Genomic DNA, 12,061 nt, shown 5'->3' on the forward strand with positions numbered 1-12,061 from the left:
AACAATATGTGTACTGACTGTTTAATGAGAAACTATTTGTTCTGTAAACCTTCATCTAAAGTACGATAAAAAAATTATTAAAAATAAAAATAATATCCTGTAATTTTTTTAATTTAAGCTAGCCCTGTTGTCAGACAAGATGAGTTTCAAACCTGAGAAAGCTCTTTCTACACTGACCTAAGTAGCTGGTGCACCCAAAACTACCATCGCAGTTTCCTATAATTAGGATATGTGAATGTTTTTCTTCCCAGAATTCAAGAATATTTAATTTTCTCTCAACTCTTTGTACACCATCAAAGCCTGTTAATATAAGTTCGATATTAACAATATCATCATTTGATCTGTTTAATTTTTCTTTCATTTTGAAAAATAATTCCATCTCATTAATATCATCATTCAAAAGACTATTTCCGAATTGCTTTCCTTTGTTACACTTTCAGTATTGCTTTGTTTCAGATTTTCTATGATTTCCCAAATGCTTTTTAAATGTAATATGGCCTTCAGTTTAAGTTCAGAACTGATTAGAATTTGATAACGAAGATCTAGATAAACTGCTGCTAATATGCTATCATTTTCTATGAAAACTTTTCCCCTGACATTAAATTTTTCAATGTGTTTCCAAATGTATTACTAAGAGTTCTTAATTTTAGCTTAGTTTCTACCTATATGCCAAAAACATCACTCATGGTTAATTGTTCACTTTGCAATCTTACTGTAAAACCTTTCTTTAAAGGTTTTAAAGTTTCCAAAATTAATTTGACGTATGCCCATTTGTCATTAGAAAATTAATATTTCATATTATTCTCAGCTAATACATCGTAGAGATTTTTGCATACTAGTAAGTTTTCTAACATGATGTATATACAGTTCCATCTTTTTTGGACAATCCAGTACAGATATCCTTAAATTATTTTCTGAAAATTTCTTAGACAAAGTCAGAATACAAGGTATTCAAACGAGTTCACAACTTCCTCCTAAAAATTCTTCCAGTTCAGCACCCTTTATTGCATGTTTAATAACTAATTGAAGTGTGTGTGCAGCACATTTCATACCAATCCATCTTCTCTTATAAACCTTGTTACTTTCACCGTACTCTGTGATAGTTAATGTCTGCAAGTCAGAGTGCACTAAGTCAGAGTCTTCAAAATTGTCATTTTGCCCTGACATTTTGCCATTGCATTTCACTATCATTTCTGAGTAAATCAACAAATTTAATCATATTAGAGCCATTATCTGTGGTTACAGTATAAATCTCTTGTAAATCAATGTTGCACTTCTCCAAAATTTGATACACAATGTTGTTTATGTGTGTCTTTCAAATTGTTTCATTCCCGGTGTCAACAGATGTATCTAACTATCTTGTGCAAGCTGAGTGTTAATTCCTAGAAGTGACCAACTCAATCTACTGGCATCATCCACTTTTAAAGAGAATATTAGTTTTTCTAGATTATTACTATTTTCGGAGCTGTTTTAAGGACAAGTGAAATATCATTTTCCTAATATTATCTGAATTGATTGAAATTTTTTGACCAATTAAAGCAATAACTGGATTTAAAATTTCACAAAATCCTGAATATTCAATTATCTCAAATGAATATCTGTTAACAGTAATTAATTCAACACATGTGTCAACAATTTTGTTAATCTAATGTCACCTTAAGTCATTCTGGAACTATAAACTTATCTAATTTTTTTTGTTGTTTATACAGAACAACTCTGACACTTTTTAAATCTTTTTCATCTTCTTGCTTTGCACTGCGTTATATGCATCTTTACGCTGACGCTTCAGGTGCCTCTCTGAATTTGCTGAATATCTCTGTTGCAAGTTTTACATGCATTTTCATTTTCAATCTTTTCATATTTGAAAAATTCTTGACATAGATTTTCTGTGGTTCATTCCATACTAGAATTCAAGGGATTAAAAAAAAAATGAACATTAAAAAAAAAATTGCAATTGAGTCAATTCCGACTCATAGCTACCCTATAGGACGGTGTAGAACTGCCCCATACCGTTTCCAAGGCGTGCCCGGTGGATTCAAACTGTCGACCTTTTGGTTAGCAGCTGTACTCTTAACCACTACACCACTAGGGTTTCCGATATTAACATTAGGGCATATTATATAGTCACTATATTACATTACAGTAAAAAACAAGTCTTAGACTTTGATAATATAAAGAGAATAGCATGCATAAATACATTTGTAGGAATGAATTAGAGTCAGTATGCATTAAAATGCTTCTAGCAAGCTATCATCAGGATATTAGAAAAACTGGAATAACTTTGATTTTACATTCACAAAATTTGCCAGTTTGCATGAGGACACTTTCAACATGGTGTGGCTTTGGCTGTGTGTATTTTCACCACGAAAAACATCCTCAAGGTCAAGAGGGGAGAGTGTTGACGTGTCGTGGAGCTGTTGACCCATGTCGTGGAACAGTATGTGTGCTGACTGTTTGGTGGGAGACTGTTTGTTCTGTGGACCTTCATCTAGAGTACAATAAAAAAATTTAAAAAAAAATATAGAAAGATAGTGGAAAAGTATCTTGCTACAGAAGAAAAATAAACTAATTATAACACTATGTTGAACTTAAGGTACAGAAGATATGACATCAGAAATAATTACTCATCATCCAGTGGAAAAAGATACTGAGGTATTGGGAGAGAAGTCATGCCTAGATATTAAATAGTCTCAAAGAAGCAAGGACTAAATAATTGCCAGATATTCTGGATACCATAGCAGTGTTCAAATTGTAATTATTTCAAATTGAGTACCTAAAATTTTAGTTTCCTAAAAATTCATTTAGAAAAATATTTATGAAAAAATACTCTGAGGATATTTTAAACTCTTTTTATGAGGACGTTTCAACTATATAGCAAAATGTTGATAACAAAGAATATGTAATATAAACCAATAATCCACTTCCCCACCAGCACTCCTTCTACTATAACATTCAAATAATTACCCGGCCCAAAAAACTTGATAAAAACAAACCTCCAACCCTTCATTATTTATATTTGATTCTCCCTCACAACACAGCACTGTGCATTGCATATAGTAGATATTTAAATGTTCCAGTGCAGTATTTTTATGAGGAATGAAAGACAAAGAGAAAGATTTTGTAACATAATAGATAACGTATAATGGCCTTGAAACAATTGCATATCAAAGTAGGGGAAAAAGATTCTGAGCTCACAGAGTGCACACTAAAACACTTATACAATATAAAACTTCAAAAATTTTTAAAAATTAGAAAATAATGAAATTTATTATAACTTTGAAATGGAATGGAACCCAAAATGAAAAAAAAAAAAAAACCCTGAAATTTTCACCAGAATGATACCAAAACCCAAATGGAAAAAAAAAATGTTTTTCTGAACCCAAACCAAAATCAAAAACTACTGTTTTTGCTTCGCTACTTTCAGTTGAATGATAAGATGGAACTAATGTACTGTATCAATGCAACAAGGGGTTCAAACATAGCAACGATTATGAGGATGGTCCAGCACCTGGCAGTGTTTGGTTCTGTTGTACATGGGGTCACTATAAGTTGCTATGATGCTTGTTCTGTTCAAACAACTGCCTCTTGGTTTATGTACAGGTTCAACTTGTGCACAATTATGTATTCTGAAAATCCAATTCTTTGCAGTGTTATCCATAATTTGTTATGAACCACACAGTCCAGTGCCTTTTCATAATCAACAAAGCACAGGCAAATTTTTTCTGATATTCTCTGCTTTCGCTCAATATCCTTCTGACATCAACAATGATATCCCTTGTTCCACATTCTTTTCTGCATCTGGTTTGAATTTCTGGCAGTTTCCTGTCAATGTACCACTGCAACTGCTTTAGAATTATCTTCAGCAAATTTTATTTGCAAGTGATATTATTAATGATATTGTTAGATAATGTCCACATTCTGCTGCATCATCTTTCTTTGGAATGGGCACAAATATGGATCTCATCCAGTTGGTTTGCCACGTAGCTGTTTTCCAAATCTCTTGGCATAGTTGAGTGAGAACTTCCAGTATAGCATTCGTTTATTGAAACTTATAAAATGTTAAAAGCACTACATGTATAACAATGAAACAATCCTCAGTACTGTGCCATCTTCATATATGAGTCCATTGTGGTGGCAATTTTGTCAATCCATCTTATTGAGGTTTCTCTTGCCTTCTCTGGTTTTCCTCTGTAACTTCTCGAGCAACAGCTCTCTCCTGATGAGACATCAAAAGTAAGCCAGTTGAATTCTTGGACAATACTCTGGAATCCATAGGGTTTTCATTGGCTAATTTTCAGAATTAGATCTCCAGACTTTTCCTCCTAGTCTCTCTTAGTTTGGAAGCTCTTCTGAAACCTGTCCACCATGGCTAATTCTGCTGGTATTTGAAATACTGGTGGTGTATCTCCCAGCATCATAGCAATACACAAGTCACCACAGTATGACAAACTAACAGATAGGTGGTAGACTATTGCATTGTTGTTGTTGTTATAAGGTGCTGTCGAGTCAGTTCTGACTCATAGCAACCTTGTATACAACAGAAGGACATTGCCTGATCCTGCACCATCCACACAATCATTGCTATGTTTGAGCCCAATATTGTAGTCACTGTATCAGTCCATCACATTGACAGTTTTCCTCTTTTTCATTGACCCTCTACTTTACCAAGCATGATGGTCTTGTCCAGTGACTGGTCCCTCCTGACAACATGTACAAGGTATGTGAGATGAAGTCTTGCCATCCTTGCTTCCAAGGAGATTCTGGCTGTACTTCTTCCAAGACAGGTTTGTTTGTTCTTCTAGTAGTCCATGGTATATTCAGTATTCTTTGCCAACACCATAATTCAAAGGCATCAATTCTTTCATCTTCCTTATTCATTGTCCAGCTTTCACATGCATATGAGGCAAATGAAAATACCTTTAGTATTGGTAAATGGCTTGGGTCAGGCACACCTATTGCATTAGTAATGTTTACTTTCTATTTTTGATCACTGTATTGTGGCTATGTAGTTTTGTAGAAGAATGTTCTTGTTTCTAGGAAATATATTCTAGCATATCTAGGAAAACAGTTTCTGGTAATTTATTCTCAAATGGTTCAGAACTAATAAATAGTTGATCTGGAATTTGAATCTATAAAGTCTTGAACACTAGAAATTCAATTACATCGGCTATATTTACTTATTTTAATTTTTTTTTTCCATAAACCTATGCAAAGGATCCCCCACGCATCTCAGTTTGTCATTCTGTAGGGGCTTGGGTGTTGCTGTGATGCTGAAAGCTATGCCACCAGTATTCAAATACTAGCAAGATCACGTATGGTGGACTGGTTTCAATTGAGCTTCCGGACTAAGATAGACTAGGAAGAAGGATCTGGTGGTCTACTTCTGAAAAAAATTAGCCAGTGAAAACCTTATGAATAGTAGTGGAACATTGTCTGATATAGTTCCTGAAGATGAGGCCCTCTGGTTGGAAGGCACTAAAAAGACAACTGGGGAAGAGATGACTCCTCAAAGTAGAGTCGACCTTAATGACATGGATGGAGTCAAGCTTTTCGGACCTTCATTTGCTGACATGGCATGACTCAAAATGAAAAGAAACAGCTGCAAATATCCATTAATAATCAGAACATGGAATGTATGAAGTCTAGGAAAATTGGAAATTGTCAAAAATGAAATGGAATGCAAAAACATCAATAGATAGACTGGTATTAGCTATTTTGAGTCAGATAATCATATAGTCTACTATGCTGAGAACGAAAGTTGAAGAGGAATGGCATCGCAGTCATCAAAAAGAACATTTTAGAATCTATCCTGAAGTACAATGCTGTCAGTGATAGGATAATATTCATACACCTACAAGGAAGACTGGTTAATACGAATACTATTCAAATTTACACACCAACCACTAAGGCCAAAGATGAAGAAATTGAAGATTTTTACTAACTTCTGCAGTCTGAAATTTGTCGAACATGGAATTAAAATGTGCTGATAATTACTGGCAATTGGAATGTGAAAGTTGGAAACAAAGAAGAAAGATTGGTAGTTGTAAAATATGGCCTTGGCGACAGAAATGATGATGGGGATTGCAGGAAAGAATTTTGCAAGACCAACAACTTCTTCATTTTAAATACCTTTTTTCAACAACTGTCTTAGTCATCTGGTGTTGCTCTAATAGAAATACCACAAGTGGGTGGCTTCAACAAAGAGTTTATTCTTTCACAGTCCAGTAGGCTACAAGTCCAAATTCAGGGCATCAGCTCCAGGAGAAGACTTTTTTTCTCTGTTGGCTCTGGAGGAAGTTCCGTGTCATCAATCTTCCCTTGGTCTGGAAGGTCCTTGTGATACATCAGTCTTCCCTTGGTCTGGGAGCATATCAGCACAGGAACCTCAGGTCCAAAGGATGCGCTCAGCTTTCTGGGTGGTGTGAGGTTGCCATGTGTCTCTGCTCACTTCTCTCCTTTATATCTCAAAAGAGATTGGATTAAGACGCTATCTAATCTTGTAAACCTCATCACACTGATAGAATTTACAACACATAAGGAGATCACATATAGCCTCATCATAGTGATAGAGTTTACAAAACATAAGGAAATTACATCAGATTACACAATCATACAATACTGGGATTCATGACTCAGCCAAGCTGACAGATTTTTGGGAAGGACACAATTCCATCCCTGACAACAACATAAATGGCAATTATACATGTGGAATTCACCAGATGGAATATACAGGAATCAAATCGACTACATCTGTGGAGATGATGGAAAAGCTCAATATCATCAGTCAGAACAAGGCCAGGGGCCGACTGTAGAACAGACCATTAACTGCTCATATGGAAGTTCAAGTTAAAGCTGAAGAAAATTTGAAAAAGTCCATAAGAACCAAAGTACAACCTTGAATATATTCCACCTGAATTTAAAGGCCATGTCAAGGATAGATTTGACAACTTGAACACTAGTGACCAAAGACCAGAAGAATTGTGGAATGACATCAAGCATATCATATATGAAGAAAGTAAGAGGTCATTAAAAAGACAATAAACAAAGAAAAGACCAAAATGAATGTCAGAAGAGACTCTGAAACTTGTTCTTGAACATTGAGTAGCTAAAGCAAAAGGAAGAAATGATGAAGTAAAAGAGCTGAAAAGATGATTTCAAAGGGCAGCTACAGAAGACAAAGTGTTATAACAAAATATGCAAAGACCAGGAGTTAGAAAACCCAAAGGGAAGAACACGCTTGGAACTTCTCAAGCTGAAAGAACTAAAAAAAAAAGTCAAGCCTTGAGTTAGAATATTGAAGGATTCTACAGGGAGAATATCAAATGACACAGGAAGCATCAAAAGCAGATGGAAGGAATACACAGTCACTGTACCAAAAATAATTGATCGATAGTCAACGATTTCAGGAGGTAGCAGATGATCAAAAACCGATGGTACTGAAGGAAGAGGTACAAGCTGCACTGAAGTCATTGGCAAAATACAAGGCTCCTGGAATTGACAGAATACCAATTGAGAAGTTTCAACAAATGGGTGCAGCACTGGAAGTGCTCATTTGTCTATGACAAGAAATTTGGAAGACAACCAACGTGGCCAACCAACTAGAAGACAACCACATCTGTACCCATTCCAAAGAAAGGTGATCCAACCAAATGAATAATTTATAGAACAATATCATTAGTATCATACACAAGTAAAATTTTGTAGAAGATCATTCAAAAGTGGTTGCAGTAGAACATCCACAGGGAACTGCCAGAAATTCAAGCTGGATTCAGAGGAGGGTTTGGAAAAAGGGATGTCATTGCTGATGTCAGATGGATCCTTGAGTGTGGGTAGAGCCAGTGAAGATGATGCAATATTACTAATCGTTTGACTTTGAGTTAATCAAAGGGAGGTTACCCTAGCTGGGCCTGATCTAATCAGATTAGCGCTTTAAAAGAAGTCAAGGCATGAGAGAGGACTCACAATGAAACACATTTACATACTTTGAGGAAGGTGGCATGTATTAAGGATCTGAGGGTGACTCTAGGGGTTAAGAGTATTCCCTGTCCACGAACTAGCAAGAAAATGCTGTTCTCAGTGATACAACCACAAAGAAATGAATTCTTCCAACAACCAATGAGCTTTGAGTTTCAGATGAGATTTTAGTCACAGTCACCACCTGGATTTCAACCTGGTGAGACCCTGAGTAGAAGACTCCATTATCCATATCTGGAATTTCTGACCCGTGAAAATTGTTACATAATAAATTTGTGCTGTTGTAGAATTAATAAGGATATATTCTACCAAAATCACTACCAACTTTGTTCTTTAGTATTCCTGTTATATCAAGTTACCAAAAACTTTCCTGAAATGTACAGGAAACACTGTTTTATCATTATTTTTTATATCTTTATTACATTTGTAGAGCTGAAGCACACTTGTCAAGCCTATTCTTCCTCTGATATATTAAAGGCATTTGGCATATAACCTAAATCTTATCTGAATGCTATGTTACAAGTCACATTTCAATAATTTTCAAAGCACCCATTGCTTTATTTTTTTAATCCTAATCTCTTTCAGATATAATTTTAGACTAAAAATTCTCAGTTTCTAAAACCATATTAAATCTCTCTATGCTTCTTTTCTCAAAAGAGATTATAAGGCAGGTTATACAAAACATTACATGGAAGAAAATTGTATAAAATTATATATGCACACACACATATACATACAGGCACATAAACGAACACAGGCTTTTAAAAATGATGAAATTTAATTAAATCTATATTCTAGTTGACAGTAATATGTTGACTGTGTCCTGGTGTTGTTATTGTATTACAGCTATATAAGATGTCACCATTGCAGAAAACTGGGTGAAAGGTATTCAGGACTCTTTGTACTAATTTTGAAAACTTCTATATGTTTATAATTATTTCAAAATAAAAAGTTAAATAAATAAAAAGTTTTGTCTCATAGATAATGTTCAATAATCAGTTTTGTTATTAAAAACCTGTCAGTCTATCTAGTGTCTCAATGGAAAAGTTTTTATTAAAAAATCAACTCTAGTTTTAAGGACTGCTTTGTTTTTTCAGTTTCTTCCAATTTAGCTACAGATTTTAAATGTGTGTGTATATGTGTACCAATTCAAAGAAAGGTAAACTGACCTTCTTTTTATACAGGGAGATTCTGAGGTTAAAAGGGGGATTATAAAAGCAAGTTAATTTTTACAAACAGAACTTCTTTCCATTAATACCAAATGGAGCTTTAATTAAGTGTAATGCTACTAAATCAGTCTGTAAACTAATCAATTGATGGGAATACACTTGAAATTTACTCTTTTCTGTTATATTTATCTAGTAACAATAGCACTTTAATTATCTGACAAGATGTGCCTTATCAATGTTTAAAAAGAATATTAATAATATATTATTACCTCACTACATAAAGAGATTCCTTTTGGGTTCTCAGATTACTGATTATGAAGTTGATGTTAAGCATTAATCAGCCATCTTTTTTCTAATGTCTAAATCTCTCTATAGTTAGTTAGAATTCCTGTTCTCAAGGAATTCATTCTTTCAGGTCATCAGTGTGCCATATAGTGCATCCTTAGTTTAATAGAGAAAGTTTACTCTAGTGTACCAAATGGTATCCCAGAGGCCAAAAGTTTTTGAGTTTTTGTGTTTGTTTTTGTTTTTTTGGTCTAATTAATTTAATGTTAGTCTGGAATCTAGAGAAAATGATGCAAAATCCAGATGGGAGTTTGTGTTATCGCATGTATTGGAAGCAAAGCCATGAGGGGTCTCAAAGGAAATCAGTCATTACTTAGGGATCAGGGACTTGAAAGATACTAGTAGCTCAGTTTAGAACAGAAATGTAATGTGGAGGAGTGAATTAGAAAAACAACTCTTCAGAGCACAATGCCAGAACTAATACTCTTTGAGTTTATTACTTAATTAGAAACAAACAAACCAACCAAATGTTCCGTTGTATGCAATTGTAGTGATATTCATTAGGACGTCTAGATACTATTACTTCACAGTCATTTTTAAAGATTAAATCCTGTAGGTTCTTTTTTCCATTATTCCACTGTTTTTAAAGTCTTATTCTTTACTTACTCTCTTCTGTATTATTAGAGATCCTTCATTATGTCCTTTTAAAATCTCTAAACCTTTAAATTATTAATGTTTAAATATTAGCATTTTATCTATTTATTCAAGAAATATTCATTGAATGTCTACTATTTTTTGTAAACTATTGTTATTTTTTTTTTTTTTTTTACAGCAGAAACACAAGATGAATAGAACTCAGCTACTGCCATCAAATAAACTGTTCTGATTGGAAAGTCAGCTATCTTTAAAGCATATATATATATATATTATATATATATATATAATATATATATGTCAGTAAGAAAGTGTTGTTGTTGTTCTAGTTGTTAGGTGCCATCCAGTCAATTTTTAACTCATAACAACAGTATTTGACAGAGTATAATTGCCCATTTGGGTTTTCTAGTTTGTAATCTTTACCAAGGAGATATCCAGGTCTTTCTCCTGTGAAGCTGCAGGGTGGGTTCAAACCAGCAACCTTTTGGTTAGCAGCTGAAGGATTTGTTCCTGTAGAAGGTGATTTTTAGGGAGGATTCAAAGAATTAGTGGTTACTATGAATTGGTAATTGTCAAGAAGCTGAGGTAATTTTATGATGAATCTTGTCTAGGAAACTAGAAAAACAGAAGAAGGCTGAAGTTCTAACTGGTTAACCAAAAAAAAACCCAAACTCATTGCTGTCAAGTTGATTCTGACTCATAGTGACCCAATAGGACAGAGTAGAATTGCCCCAGCTCTCAACCACTGCTCCACCAAGGATACTCTAAATCGTTAAGGAAGAGCTAGCTCTTGGTATTTTTCTGATGAACCTAATCATCCTCACAGATCACTGATCTCAGACAAGGTTGTTATGTCATGGTGATGAAGTTAAGTCAAATACTAGCTATCTCCTTAATTATATCTGATACAGACAAAAAAAAAAAAAAGGTACATGTATAAATTATAAAAATTAGTAAACATGTCCTTCTCCTGGATAATTTGAGTTATCGCTACTTCTTAACCAATTCTAATTAGCCAGGAGAAGGGCATGTTTACTAATTTTTATAATTTATACAAATACCTCATTTTTGTCGGTATCAGACACAATTATGGAGACAGGTAGTATTTGACTTAACTTCATCACCATGACAAGGCAACTTTTATATGAGATCACTGATCTGTGAGAATAGATTAGATTCATCAGAAGAACACCAAGACCTAGCTGTTCCTTCCACATCAGCTTCTAGCTGTCAGGGACTGCATATTTCATTTTAAGTTTCCTGTTGTTACCCTAATAGTTTTGAGTTAAGAAACTGAGTCTTAAAGAATTAATCAAATTTTACTTGTACTAGAAATAGGACAAAGTTATAAGGACATTCATTTTGAATGAATATAAAGTTTTGAAATAATTACAGATAGCCTGAACATTTATGAATACATTATTCTTAGTCTTTAAAATGTATTAAACACACAGAAATACCAGAGCTCCAAGATACATGCTACAGTAACTGATAGATTTTATAGGAGAATAAATATCATAGCTTGATTGTAACCATGTGAGACCCAAAGTATATGACCCAACTCAACCATACCCAGCTCATGACCACAGAAACTGTGAAATAATAAATGTGCACTGTTTTTTTTTTTTTTTAATTGTATGTTTTCTAGAGCTTACTTTTCTTTCTTTTTTTTTTTTTTGATTTAATTTTACTTCAGGTGAAGGCTTACAGAACAAATAGTTTCTCGTGAAATAGTAGTACACATGTTGTTTTATGACATTGGTTAACAACCCAACAGCATATCAACCCTCTAACTTCTCAATCTTTCTTTTTTTTGGTGAAAATACACGTAGCCAAAGATACACAGTTTCAAAAATTTCTACATGCACAGTTCATTGACATCGACTACGCTCTTCCAATTGTGCTGTTATTCTCACTTAAGATGAAGGCTTACAGAACAAAATAGTTTCTCATTTAACAGTTACTACAAATGTTGCCCT

The sequence above is a fragment of the Trichechus manatus genome, unplaced genomic scaffold, assembly GCF_000243295.1.
Source record: "Trichechus manatus latirostris isolate Lorelei unplaced genomic scaffold, TriManLat1.0 scaffold00129, whole genome shotgun sequence".
Classification (NCBI taxonomy): Eukaryota; Metazoa; Chordata; class Mammalia; order Sirenia; family Trichechidae; genus Trichechus; species Trichechus manatus.